Source organism: Rousettus aegyptiacus, unplaced genomic scaffold, assembly GCF_014176215.1.
Source record: "Rousettus aegyptiacus isolate mRouAeg1 unplaced genomic scaffold, mRouAeg1.p scaffold_m13_p_2, whole genome shotgun sequence".
In the NCBI taxonomy this organism is placed as follows: Eukaryota; Metazoa; Chordata; class Mammalia; order Chiroptera; family Pteropodidae; genus Rousettus; species Rousettus aegyptiacus.
This window is the reverse complement of record NW_023416295.1, coordinates 159,898,068-159,912,663: the sequence shown is the minus strand read 5'-3', so window position 1 is coordinate 159,912,663 and position 14,596 is coordinate 159,898,068. Positions and strand designations below refer to the sequence as shown.

The window sequence follows — 14,596 nt, the reverse complement described above, 5'->3', positions numbered from 1 at the left end:
CTTGCGAACGCTCCTTTTGTTTCCGAAATTCAGCAAAAGCCAGACCTCGACTACTGGACACTTTAAACTGCCATTGAATTTGTGACAAAATTGTACTGTCAAATGTTCCATTTACTTTTTACCTTAAGGGTTGGGGGATTTCTAAATTATTTTATTTGAATAGTTAGTTGGAGCTCGGCTGCGTTTTTGTTCAGAGCTGTCTCTGGGTTAGCTCCCTCCACCTGTAAGTATCTTACCATAACTTAATCAAATCTAATGTTTAATAATACAACAGAATGAAAGGAAACATTTAAGAATGTCAGATGGGCAACTTAAGATAACTGAGATAGGTACATACTAGGTATTAATCATACAGAGAGCCTAGTGACATAATTAGGCCAGGAACTCTTATCAAACCCATATTACTGACTCAAATTAAAAGCTGGTAGGGTTTCAGAAATTTGCTACGTAAACTGTCTTCCTGAAAACAAACACGACTGATGACAATACATTCATATTTCTTACTAATTTATATTTGTTTCTTCTAAGAAAGGAAAGAAGCCAACCTTAGACTTAGGATGTCTTAATTTCTAACCACACTAAACTTTATAAGCTGCCTCAAATAATTTTTCAAATATTTATGTGATTTCTGCATGGTTAAGTTCAAGAAAACTTAAACACCATTATTAAAAACGTTTCCTAAGAATTAAACTATTTTATTTTGTTCAGATTGAGGAAACATACTTCTTTTAATGATGTAATGTTTTCCTAAAGGCAATTTTGTATATTCTTTTCTAGAACTCTTAGCATTTATATATATTTAAGCAATAGTATTAAGCTCCATAATACAAATTACAAATTGTATTTTAATTAACAAGTTGTTTCATGGATTTTCAGGATGTCTTAAAAGTTACTTCATCTCCATCCCATCCACTCCCAACCCCCAGCTTAGCTGAACACATAGGAAAGTATATTTATCTTCAGAGGAGGAACTGAGCTGACTGGCAAAGGACCATGATTTTGCAGTGAGTAGTAACCCCTATAAATGTAATTAATGCATTCGAGATGGTCCCAATCTGCAGTGTGCCACAGTTCAGTTATTTCTTCCAAATAGTCTAAAATTAAAATGGGCAGAGCAACAAAGTCCTGAGTTTAATCTCTGCAAGTTATCCTATTAAATCATGGCCTTGATAGTTGAAGAGTTTGGCTCTGGCTTAACTGTACTAATAGTTTTTAACTGAAAAGGGTTAGAGTTACCAGGGCTAGATTTGATCTGGAAGGGTCTCCAGGCTCTGACAGCTGCCCTATAGTCTGAGGATACCTGGGCAACTAGGTCCCTGAAGTGGATCCTTAGATCAGGTGGCTTCAACTGACACTTGAAGATAATATTCTTCTATCTTAATTTGATGTGAGTAGAGTACAATGCAGGAGTCACAGAACCACCAAAGACGGTCACCCAAGGATGCTGCGTAAGATCGCTTTTTTCATAAGGCCTTTGCACCAGAAATTTTTCCTGGCAGTGTAATCCTTAGAGACAATACTTCCTACTACTTTTACCACAGCAAAAAAAAAAAAAAAAAGAGAAAGAAAAATCACCTGTTGTGTCTGAAAGTTGTTTTAAATAGACACACTACTACTAGCCTTACAAGCCAACATTAAAAATAATTCACGAAGAACTGCATTCTAGATGCTTGAAATGTTCCCTGGGCAAAAGCATAATTTTCATTCCCTTTCTTTACTTTGCTCTCCTCTTATCCCAGGACACTATCAATAGGAGGTTACTTGCAGATGACACATTTCTTAGGAGACATAGTTGATGTCATAAGCTATCAGACAGTGAGGAACTGAGCTGACTGGCAAAGGACCACAGTGAGATTGAATTTCTACATCATCCACAAAGTCATGAATTATCAAATTCAGACTTGATATCATACAGATGCACCTAGGTATATCCTTAGCACCACTGTTTTTAGTGATAAAGGTAATTTTTGCTTTGACTCTGCCGTAGAGCTCCAAAGTAGAGGCTATTTTTTCTCTCATATTTGATGTACCTTAAGGCCAAGAAGTCAGGTCTACAGAGTTAAGGTGTCCTTTTTGTTGCTGATTACTACTTTCAAACTATTCCTTTTCTTTCCTTATTCAAAACCATTTGAAGTTCATATCATCTGGGTAAATCACAATCTACCATATTTACTACTATTATTTATCAACCACTCTCCCTCAGAAGATATATAGACTGCTGCTTCTTGCTATAGGTTTTCCTCACCATCCCTCTTGTCTACATTCTGTGCGAATTCAACATTCTTACAGATGACCCATGCTAAACCAACACTTGACCTCTTAGACTTTTGACCTCTTCATCTCCAAGAACTTGTTTCTCTGTCCCATCTCATCCAACCACACCAGTGGTAATATTCTGAACCTTGTCATCAATAACTGTTTTATCTTCTAAATCTCAATTTCAAGCATCCCAATGTCAACTACTAGCCTTTTCCCTTCAGCTTATTTTTGTACTCCTGCCCTAATTGAGACCTCCAATCCATTAACCCCAACACTAAAAAAGTATATCATCCTGCTTTTGCCATCATGTAATCATTTCTAACTCACCTGACTTAAATTCCCTGATCAATTCTCATAATCACTCTTTTGCAGAGGGTTTCAGCTCTTTTACCCCAATGTCTATCTTCTTTCTTCGGAAGAACCTTGACCTTGCTTGGACCAAACACTGCCAGAACAAACTTTCTCATTGCTTGCAACCAAGTAGCAAATATTACTGGAGAAAAATCATACAACAGGCCTGACCGGTTTTAATATATGACCTCAACACTGACTGGAAAAGCTATTCATCCTCTGGAATATTCACATCTTCACCTCTCTGTAAATCATTCATATTCCTTTTCATCACCTCTCCCCATTTTCAGCTGGTGACCTTGCCTCATACTTGAGGAAATAGAAACCATCTGTGGGCAGTGCCTCAACTTCATAGTTAAAGCTGTATCCATTTTCTCTTGTATCTTTTGAATGGAACAGGTGTCCTATCAGAGGGAATTCCATCACTTGTACTCTGGCTGTCATCCTTTCTTTCTCAAGGAGCCGATTCTTTCCATTTCCTGGATTTCTGAATTAAAAAAAAAAAAAAGATTAGTGTTTTAATTTGTGTTATATTTGTCTAATATAAACAATATTTTTATCTTTCGTGTTGAAACAGGTATTAGGTTTTGTTTTTTTAAAGAAAAATTTAAATGTTATAGAATCGATACCTAAAACCTTGAGAAACAGTGGGAAGATATTTCTACATGAAGCCTCAGCTCTAAACAAAACAAAGCAAAACAAAACTGATGCAATTACTTGGTCAGAAAACTCTTCAAAAACCCTTTTTTTCCCTAAATCGCTTGGATAATGGCCGCCATTTTCCCTTTTTGAAGTTCTTAATGTTATTAGCCTACAGCTGACTTTTTTGTCTTTCATTATTGAAACATTACATATAAAATATTTTTGTTTTGCATAGGACTTGGTTTGAATTTAAGGGTGCACCACTTCAAAACAGAGCAGATGACGAAATACTACATGGTCATAAAAATCATGTTCTTGAAATTTAATAATATGAATGAAAGTTCACAATACAGCATTAAGTAAAATCAGAAAAAATACAGAACTGTATTAGGATAAGATCCCAGTTCTATAAATAACTAAAGTGTACATTGATGTGTATTTAAAATATATACAAAGAAAAATGACTAAATAAAGGCCAAAATGTTTGTAGTAATTTCTTTGAGGTAGTGGGGCACGGGTGGTTTTTTATCGTCTTATATTATTCTATATTTCCTAAGATTTATACAATGAACAGGTATGATTTTATAACCATAACTACTTTTCTTTTTTAATTAGTTTGAGAAATCAGGGAATCACTTGCCTTATCTGAATTCAGAGTCTGTCCATTTTATACTTCCAAGGCTCCATTTCATCAGTTCATCCAGAATGCATCAGTCTTAGGTAAAGTCATTAGAAATAATCTTAAAAGTAAATCTAGCTTATTAAACAGTTAAAGTAAATGCTCAGAGCATTCTTACTAGTGGATACATCCACTTCGAAGAATAAATGACAGACTGAAAACTTTTGGGTGAAATAGAACAAAATCAGAGTGCTGTTGTCAGGATTTGGTAATTTAAACATGGACCTATCTATTCCAGAGCCTCTTTCCTCACATCATTCCTATATAATGATTGTAGAAGTTTAAGTTTAATATAAAGTATTGGATTAATACGAAGTATTAGGTCATTTCAAAATTATAGCAAGTCAGTAAATGGGTCATTCTAAAAAACTTCAGATGTCCCAGCTTTGGAGAAGAAGTTGGAACATAATGGCATGCATATATATATATATATATATATTGCCTTACAACTTAAAAAACATTTTTACTTATTTGATTCTTTTAACAGCCCTGCGAGTTAAGTGGGACCTCCAGTCTGCCCTTGCCGTATATAGACCAGTGGTTCTCAAACATCAGCTTGCATCAGAATCACCTGGAAGACCTGGTTAAAACTCAGGTCGCTAGGCCCTACCTCCAGTTTTCTGGGTCTGTAGGTCTAGGGTGCGGAATGAAGTTTTGCATTTCTAACATTCCCAGGATACTGGTCTGGAAATAACTCTAGGCCATTTTTTAACATTCTTTGTAAAGCCAGAGCTGACCATGTTACATTCTTGACTAAAGCTTGGCATTGCCCTCAGAATAAAATCTAAATTAGTTAAAAAGGCACACAAGGTCCCAAGTGATCTGACTCCTGTGAACCTCTTCAGCTTTATGTCTCTCTTCCTCTCCAGCCATACAAGAGAACTAGCAGTTCTCCAGAGACACTATATTAGTTTGCTAGAGCTGCCATAACAAAATGATTAACAAGGTAATACAACCTACTCTACCTCACGAGAGTATGATTTTGTACAAATGAGATAACATGCTTGGTCCAACTTAAGATCAAGTATTATTGCAGATATATACTGTATATGCCAATATTGCCAGGGAGCAAAAAAACATAATTTCTGGAACAGGCTGAATTCTGTCCCCTAAAAATCCTATGTTGAAGCCCTAACCCCCAGTACCTCAAAATGTGACTATTTGCAGTCCTGGGGGGTTAGTGAGACCTTTTAAGAGGTGATTAAGTTAAAATTAAGTCATTAAAGCAGACCCTAATCCAATCTGACTGGTGTCCTTGTAAGAGGAAACTTAGACATAGAGAGACACCGGGGACATTCCAGTACAAAGACCATATGACAACACAGTGAAAAGGTGGCCATCTATAAGCCAAGGACAGGTTTTGGAAGAATTCTACCCTGCTGTCACCTTGATCTTGGATTTCTAGCCCTCAGAACTGTGAACAAATAAATTCCTATTGTTTAAGCCACCCCATCTGTGGCGTTTTGCTAAAGCATCCCTAGCGAACTAATATAAACCTCTACTTTTGTAGTTGAAGAAACCACATCCCAGGCATGTTAAGTGACACTCATAGAAGGCATTCAAATATGTCCCTTGGATGAATAAATGCCTTAAAATCACATAGCAAACTTTTCATTATTTTTCAAGATCCTTCTTTACGAGGCATTCTTGAGTTACCCAAGGCAGGGTTAATGGCCCTATTTTAGCACCATCACACCATGCTGCTTTCTTGCTACTTTCATGGCACTTATACCAACATATGATGGTATTTGGTTACTTACCTGTCTCCTACTGCTCAAATCCTGTTTTCACTTAGTGTATCCTTTTCCTTAGTGTGTTAGCACAGTATCAGGCTCATCATTGTTGGTCTATAAATATCTTTAAAATAGATGAAATGAAATCTCAATCCAACCAAATGGAGAAGGAAGAACAAACTACACAAAGTGAAAATACAGTGTCTGGCAGTTTCAACTGCTATTTGATTGAATCACAAGAAATTAATATTTGATATTTTCAAAACACTGAACAAAAAAAACACGGGACTTTTATGGGACATATCCAGTAAAAATATAAAAATATCATTTTTTGAAGAACATATTTGACACAGCCCTGTAAGAAACTATTTATTATTAAGAGTTCTGAAGCTTACAAATATGCAAGAGTAAGCTTTGCTCCCTGCAATTAAAAAGATTAATACAGTAGCTGAAAGTAATATCTGTCTTGTCATAACTCGCATGAATTGGTGAAAACATAAAAGGTGCATGGTGTCACTTAAGTCTAATGTTTTCTGGCACGTTTTTAAAACGCTTGTTTCTGTCTTCATTATAAAACAGTAAAGAGGGGATCTAGAGTCTGTCACCTGGGTTGAAATCTTGGGTGACCCTCGGCAGGTAACTATTCCTGTGTGGCACAGTTTCATCTGTGAAAGTGGGTATCAATCACATGTTGTAAGGTTGTTTATAATGCCTGGTACACGGATTAAAACATGTAAACTATTTTAACATTTAAAGTTAAAAATTGTACTCCATTTTACTTGCTCTCACAAGGCAAACGGGTCCCAAACCTTTGTTTTCTTTTAAAAGGCAAATGGGGCTAAAATCGTTTTTGGAACAACAGCTTGCACAGGATAGTGTACATTTCCCGTGAAGGACCACTGTGGACTAATATGCTCACTAATGCACAACAGTAATAGCCCACATGACAGAAGACTCATTTTCCAAGGTCAAACTTGTACCAAACACATCAGCTTTAAGGCTCTACGACATACGGTGAACCATGTCGTTCTGCACAATAAGGATTATTATGATAACATTTGAATGAGGCAAATTTAAGCCTAAAATTAAAGGCATTTTCAAAAAATGGCGGGAATACTGCTAGGTTTATAAGAAGCCAGTAATTAGGGAAAAAGGAAAAGTAGCCATGACCCCGACGTGATTCGAACACGCAGCCTTCTGATCTGGAGTCAGACGCGCTACCGTTGCGCCACGAGGTCCTGCTGGGCTGGGGCTTGCACAGGTCCTTAGGACTCTGGTAACATGGCGTCTCTTCCGGGGAACCCCCCCCCCCACGCCATTTTTTCCATGCTCCTTTCCCATTTGCCAAGCATAGGTCGGATCTGGAGATGATTCCTTTATCACCAAGATATTCCTGACAGCTAGCCCTCTAGGTTAGGACGGAACCAGCGGAGGAAGGAAAATACGAGTTCCCGTCTGGTCGAGTCCCCAAAGGAAATTGGCCCCTCCCCTTCTCTAGCAAGCGATTTCCGTTTTACCCCGCCCCGTTAGAGGCGGGAACTCCGCATCCTTCTCCCTTCCCCCTACAGGTTGCGCGCGCTGAGTTCATGACCCCGTTGGAATTTGGCAGGTCGCCACTGCGCACGCGCTGGTCTTTGCCAGCGGAGGCTGGATGCGCTTTTGGAGGCCTATGTGACCGTTTTCTTCCCTTTCCCTTCTGCCAATAACATAAAACGTTTACTCTTGGTGTAGGCTTTTATTTCACGATGAACGTTAAGCTTAAAAGTCATCATTTTGAGAAGACACAAAATACTAGCGGAGTGTACTTGTCTAATATGCCGCTCCACGGGATAACGTGGAAAGTGATTCTGTATTAGTAAAACAGAACAACCTCCCCGTCGGGGAATTGAACCCCGGTCTCCCGCGTGACAGGCGGGGATACTAACCACTATACTAACGAGGAACTGTTGACGGGGGCCTCTCAAAGATTCCTTTAAGGTCTTCAAAGCTTCCGCGCCCCTTCCCCTTTATTTCCTTTTCTTTTCAACATCTGAACATTGGAACACTTGAGTCGTTTCTCCCCTTCTTATCTTCTCTCAGTACCTTGAACTCTTCTTCTATGAAAAGAGTAAATGGGTTAAAATAAACGAAACAAAATGCGCTTCTAATTTTAAGGATTGTCGAAAATAGTTTCCTGGGCTTTTTCTATTTTCCGAATGATTTAAGTTTTCCGGCGGGAGGTTTCTATTCGTTTTAATAGTGACCATGAATACGTGGTTTGAAAGTTGAAGCTTTACTTTCACAAATTTATATTTTCATTCTGAAGATGAAGTTCAAGGATAACATATGGTTGCCAGGTGTTTCGAGCACTCAGGGTCGTTCCACAGTCCAGTGGAACAATTTGTAAGCTTTCCTGACACAAAAGGGCTCATGCATTTGACCAGCTGAGGCCAAATGAATTTTATTAGCCGATTTTTTCCTGTATTTCAGTCTCTTTTCTGAGGCATTTACAATTATTTAAAAATAAAACATGTAAACTGTTAAATAATAATACATTTAAATAATTCAAAACAAGAATGTGCCATTGGTTAAACATAAGGTAGGAAAGTGCACTAATAGAATGATTTGTATCATCCTGAGCCCGTTCATCAACAGAATCAAGCCTGTTCCTAGAGGTACTAGGAGATTCTCACATATAAACTTTTATATAAAGTAAGCCATTTCATAGAGTCCCAAACTGATATGATTGAAAGTTTTCATTATAGAAAAATTATGTGTCCTAAGGAATCCACTTCTTGCGGTGTACTATGAATTAATATATTTTTATAGATCATAGGTTACATGGTATTATTCATCAAATGAATGAAATTGTTTAATACAGACATTAAAATATGGCAGTTTCTGAGGCCTACTTTGGCTTTTTTTTTTTTTTTCACTTTTAAATATACCAAAAACCTCATTGAAACTCAGTGTCCTGGGGCCTCCTTCTACTTCTGACCCTCCAATAACTTGTGAGGTCCAAAGGGCACTGTGATCAAGAAAGGAAAATAAAAACCATACCTCACTGTGGCCTATTTATCATGAAAGACTATGAAGATGATCACACGGATGGATAAGAAGTCAGGAAAATAAAATATTATATGTTATAAATTGGAAAAAAAACACCCCCCGAAAAGGGCACTGTGATAGCTATGATAATGTCCTTTTCCTGGTAAGATTAAAGGGACTTGCCTCAGGTCTCTCAGTTGTCAAGGCTATAGGGCAGTGGAAACCTAAGTCTCCTGAGCTGCCTGTTTCCCGCACACCCCTCTCCAACCCGGCCAACCCCGTAGTCCCACACTTTGGTAGAAGAGGCTTCATCTTTGTCACCTCCGTAAGAGACACCGTCCTTTCCACGGAAGCTCTGATAAAGCTGTGTCCATATTCATATGGGTGTTGTTACTGCTGTCTTTTTTTTTTTCTTCCTACCTAGGGAAATGAAGAAGCCGCCTGAGTCAGCAGAGATCATGGAGTAGGGAACTCAGCACCTGCTGTCCATCTTCCTAAAATGGAAAGGAAAAGAGGGTACTTAGCCTGAACAGGGGAAGGGAGCTGAGAGATTCCTCACTGTCAGCACTGGGAGAAAGTAAAGGTTAAAATCCGACTGGCAGTACAGAGGGTACAGAACTCTCTTGGGAGGTAAACAGCATAATGGCAATCGATGTTATTGAAAGTTTCAAATCTTACTCGACCTAAATAACTGTTTGTATTGCTTATCACAGCTTGCAAAACCATTCACATTCATTTTATTTTCTCAACAGCCCTGCGAAGTCAATAGGGCAAGTGTTTTATTCTCATTTCACAGGTGACTAAAGAGAATCTTGTGCAGAGTCATACAGGTAGGAAGTGTTAGAGGCCAGGAATTACCCAGACCTTGACTGCAAATTTTGTGCAGTTTTCACTCTGCTGCACAATTCCTCATTCATGTATATTAACAAATTAATACGTGTTATGGAGGAAAACACTTTATTACTGATATCAATATATGTGTCTCCTCTGTTCCTGTATCGATATTTACTAATCTCTAATACTTAGCAGGCACTGTAGTTATTCATTCACTATTGAACCTACAATATGCCAGACATTGTTTCAGATGCATGGGGAGGTTTTAATGGATAAGTCTTGTTCTTGTGGATCTTATATCCTAATAGAAGGATATATCAAAGGTAAAGCCAATAGAATTTCCTGGTAGAGTGAATGTGAGATGTGACAGTAAAAGAGGAATCAAAGGTGCTTCCAAAATTTTTGGCCCAAGCAACTGCAGTGGAGAAGAATTAAGCATGACTTCAGAGGGTGCCGTCCATATTGATGATAGTCCACCACCGGGGAGGGGGCAAGGCACCATTCACATAGGTTCTTTGTGGGTGGCACTCCTTGGAAATATGCAACCTCATAACTCTCCATATAGAGCAGTATTTTGGAGGATGATCAACATTTTAGTTTGGGATGTGTTAAGGTTGAGACACTGAGTAAGCAGTTAGGTACAATGGCTGAGTACTCCTTGTGTAGGCCAAGCGTCGCGCTGGCTGCTGGAGATTACAGTGGTGAGCAAAGACAGACCCTAATCTCGAGGAGCTTTTGTTTTAGTGGAGGAGGCATATATCACTAATCAGAGGATAATAATAACAACAAAGTCAAACTACAACTGTGGCAGTTACTAAGAAGAAGATGAGAAGGGAAGAACTTTCTAGGAAGGCGGAACTGAATGTGCAAAGGTTACAGGGATTGAGGAAACTTGGTGAGAGATGGTAGAGAGAAGACTGAAGTGGCTGGCTACGGAGAGGTGAAGCTGAAATGTCAACGGCAATAGGACAATGCAGGGTCTCTTGGGCTGTGTTCACAACCTTTTTTTGGCCTTTTATTCATTACTATGTATTTATGTGTGTATGTATTTATTTATTTATTTGCATATTATTTTTAGGGTTAATTGAGCTATAACTTATGTTCAGTAATGCTTATCATTTTGAGGTGTACAGTCTATGAATTTTGATCATAATCTAGTTATAGACTATTCCCATCTCCCCTACCACTTCCATCATGTCCCTTTATGGTCAGTCCCCTCCCTCCAGCCCCAGGCAACTATGGATCTGATGTCCATCTCCAGAATGTTATTTATAGAACCATACAGTTTGTAGCCTTTTGAAAATGGCTTCTTTCAACTAGCATAATGCTTGTGAGAGTCATCTATACTGTTGTGTGTATCAGTAGTTTTATTTTTCTTTTAAATTGCTGTTTAGTATTCCATTGTATGGCTGTTTGTTTATCCACTCACTAGTTGATGGACATGGGTTATTTCCAGTTTCCAATAGCTATTTAAATATAGCTATTATAAACATTAGTGTACAAGTTTTCGTGTGGACATTGATCTTCATTTCTCTTGGGTCAACACCTAGGAGTGGGACTGCCAGGTCTTAGGGTAAGTGTATATTTGCCTGTATAAGAAACTGCCAAGCTGTTTTCCTAAATGGCTATAACACCTTGCATTCCCACCAATGATACATGTGGTTCCATATCTTTTCTAGCACTTTTTTTTTTTTAATTCAAGCCATTCTAATAGATTTATAGTGGGATCTCACTGTGGTTTTAATATGTCTTTCCCTAATGGTTAATGATGTTGAGCATCATTTCATGTATTTATTTAAGCATCTAAATCTTTTCGCATTTTAAAAACGGGTTGTTTTCTTATTATTGAGTTAAGAAAGTTCTTTATATATCCTAATTTTTAGTCTTTGTTAAAAATCAGATATGTTTTTTCAAACACATATCTGATAGATATATCAACACATATATATCTTGGGAGATGTATTTTCTCCCAAGCTGTGTCTTGTCTTTTCACTATCCTAAATAACTTTTGTTTTTACCAGAGCATACATGACATGGTTTCTTGAGTTTCTTTCCTTTTTTTCTCTCTTATTTTCACTTCCTCAACTCAACTTTTAAACATAATGTCAATATGAACTTGAGCCAGCTCATGAAGCAATCTTCCTTCTTCCCAACCCTCCTTTCTCATAATTAAAGAGCCTACATTGCTCCTGGATAGCTTTTGAATTCTATAACCATTTATTCACAGAAATATTATTTACATCTATTAAAATGCAAAACCCCTCATGCAAATATGGGAACTAGCCCTCTATAAACATTAAAATTCAAAGATAAGTGTTTCCGATTTGGGTCTGGAAGACAGACCTCAATGGGTACATGTTTAGATTATTAATGGGGGGAAAAAAACCTATTGAGGATGCTCATACTTCACTATTTTCCATCTGAATTTATTTGAACAGTAATTCAAAGTTAAAACTGAGAGGCAAAAATCTATCCCGTTCAGTTCAATCAACACTTCATTCTTTTCTTTTTCTTCTTATTAAAAAACATAAACCTTTATTGAATTATTCTTTGTGTGTGGAGCGAGGCATTGGGGACTCACTTTCTACACTTGAGAAACTCAGATTTCATGGGACAGGTGCACCCTTTCACTGATAGTTCTAAATACAATTTAAGTGCTTTGGTGGAGGTATACCCTTAATGAGAGCCTACTCCAAGTAGGCTCTGTTTTAAGTACTTTACATATGTTACTCATTTAATCTTTATTACAATTCTGTGAGTTTCATACAATAATTCTCCCCCTTTTACAGACTGATGAAACTGAGGCGCGGGAGTGTTAAGGTCACATAGGGAGAAAGTGATGGAAGTCTGTGTTAAATACTATTGGACTACAGAGAAGGAAGGACTAGCTCTGCTGGGGTGATTGAAGAAGACCTACTTTTCACCTTGGCCTTGTAAAGACAATGACGAACTTTGAAGGAGAAGGCGGGGAGGGGGGAAGGTTTTCCAGCCCTTCTGGAAGAGGGAAGCACTGACAAAGGCTTCCAGCTCGTGAAAGAGTATGTGGGGATTTGGAAATGGCAAGAAGAGGGACTTCTGTTTGTAGGATAGGATTGCAGGAGGCAGAAAAAGTCTTCACTGGTCATTATCATTCACGGTGGGGGATAGTGAAAAATCACAGGTTTTGAAGAGCTGGTAGGAATCTTTAGATCTTTTAGACCATTTCATTATACAAATAAGGAAACTGAGGCCCAGAGAGCTCTAGTGATTTCCCTAACTCCCCAGGGCGGAGGACATCATACTGTTCCCTCTATTTGTTGCAGTAATGCAAGGGCATCTGTGGCCTCAGTGATCATCAGTAGCTCCAGGGCATCAGCTCTTGGCATCACCTTCCCTGTGGCTATCCGCCTTTGGGCTGGTCTCAGCTTCCTTGCTTTAAGGAAACTGCCTGCTGGCAGTGGCCCCAAACCTCAAGGTCAGTGACCTTCCTGTTTTTTGGACTTTTTTTTTTTTTTTTTTCCTCACTGACCTCCCGCTGGCCTGCCTGTGTTAATAACTGCGCAGATTGATCTGTCTGGCCTTAAGGCAAGCACTGGCCCCACTGGGAGTACCTTTGCACTTGGAAGACTTACACCCTCCCCTGGCCCTTTTGAGTCCTGGGAAGGACAAATTCATTCCACTTATTAGGGGTGTGGTGAAACAGTGTCTACTTGTTTAGTCTTTGCCTAGTCCATCTTCTAAATGCAAAGCAACAAATACGTTCCTGCTTTAAATCTATCCCTCCAGGGCTGATAACTAACTTGCTGCTATTTTAGGAAAAAAGATCCCCGCAGTACTTTTGAAATTTTTTATTATTCTTCCTGTGATTCACTCGTGTGATTAACAAGGTTATGTTATCAGAGTTTATTGATAAAAATGAAGTCGATGATTCAATAAGAAGAAAACCAGCACGAAATATAGCATGCAGAGTCCTATTTTTCTATGCATTTATAAATACTGAAAAAGTCTGAAAAGAAATATGGGAAGGTATTTAAAGTAGTCCTATCTGGGTTAAAGTATGTTAACAATCTCTGTTCTTTTTGCTTTTCTATATTTTCTACCTATGTGCATAGATCATTCACGAACTCAGACAAACATGCTTTTAAAAGTTACTAATGTCAGGCAAGCAAATTGCTCAAATGCACATTTGCGATAGTCTTCCCCAGACCTCCGGTGACCAAATCATCTATTCTACTCTGTTTTTGTTTGTTAGTTGAAGATTTCATTATTTTGCCGCTTAAGTTGTATATTTCTAGTTACTTAACGCACGGTGGTGGGAATGGGATGAGGCATCAATTTCAACGCCAGAAAAACAGGGCGTACAGCCTTTTTTTCCTTGTCCCTTTGTCTCCCGAGTCTTTTGTTGTTTTCAGCACGGACATTGATTCTGGATTTAAAGAAAAACAAGTGCCGGCCTCCTGCGCGCCCTCTGGTGTTCCAGTGAGGTATAACCAGATGTAACCCACAAAGATCACTGCCATTTCCACACAGCATTCTACGCACACTGTGAGGCCCAGAGATAGGAATGTCTGGAATTTTAGGGGAAGGAATCACACACCAACAACATTGGCAGATATGCTCTTGAAACTATAGCGGCGTGGATACCGAATTTTTTTAAAAAAATTTTAAAATCCGCTCTGGGTATTTAAAAAGGTAAAGCCAATTCTCAAAACGTGTGGCACAGGTTTCTGGGTTCTAAAACCAAGAAGGTTAAATTTTGTTATATAATTTCAACATAAATCAGTACTTTGGATTAATTGCAGATAAATTAGGTGAAGGGGTCTGGAAACATAGTTTTTAGCTTGTCTGTGATAATGATTTCTGCCACTTTGAGCTTTATCTAAGGTATGATGTGAGAGTTGATACCGAAGTTCCTTTATATCTATAATTTACTTCTTTCTATTGCATTTTTTCATCAAACTACATGTCTTTTAAAATTACATTTCTGCTAAAAAAAAAAAAAAAAGACCAGTATAGACAAAGGATTTTTTTTTTTTTTTTTTTTTTTATTGGATCCCAGGCATTACGGTTTTATTTGAATAGGTGGTGGGAA

The 14,596-nt window shown here is 38.1% G+C and overlaps 2 non-coding genes across 2 annotated transcripts; both read right to left on the bottom strand.

Moving 5' to 3' along the window:
- Positions 1 to 6,830: 6,830 nt before the first annotated feature.
- Positions 6,831 to 6,902, bottom strand: TRNAW-CCA. The gene has a single exon. It is a non-coding gene; the product is annotated as a tRNA-Trp (tRNA).
- Positions 6,903 to 7,534: 632 nt separating this feature from the next.
- TRNAD-GUC lies at positions 7,535 to 7,606 on the bottom strand. Its single transcript has one exon. It is a non-coding gene; the product is annotated as a tRNA-Asp (tRNA).
- Positions 7,607 to 14,596: the final 6,990 nt, after the last annotated feature.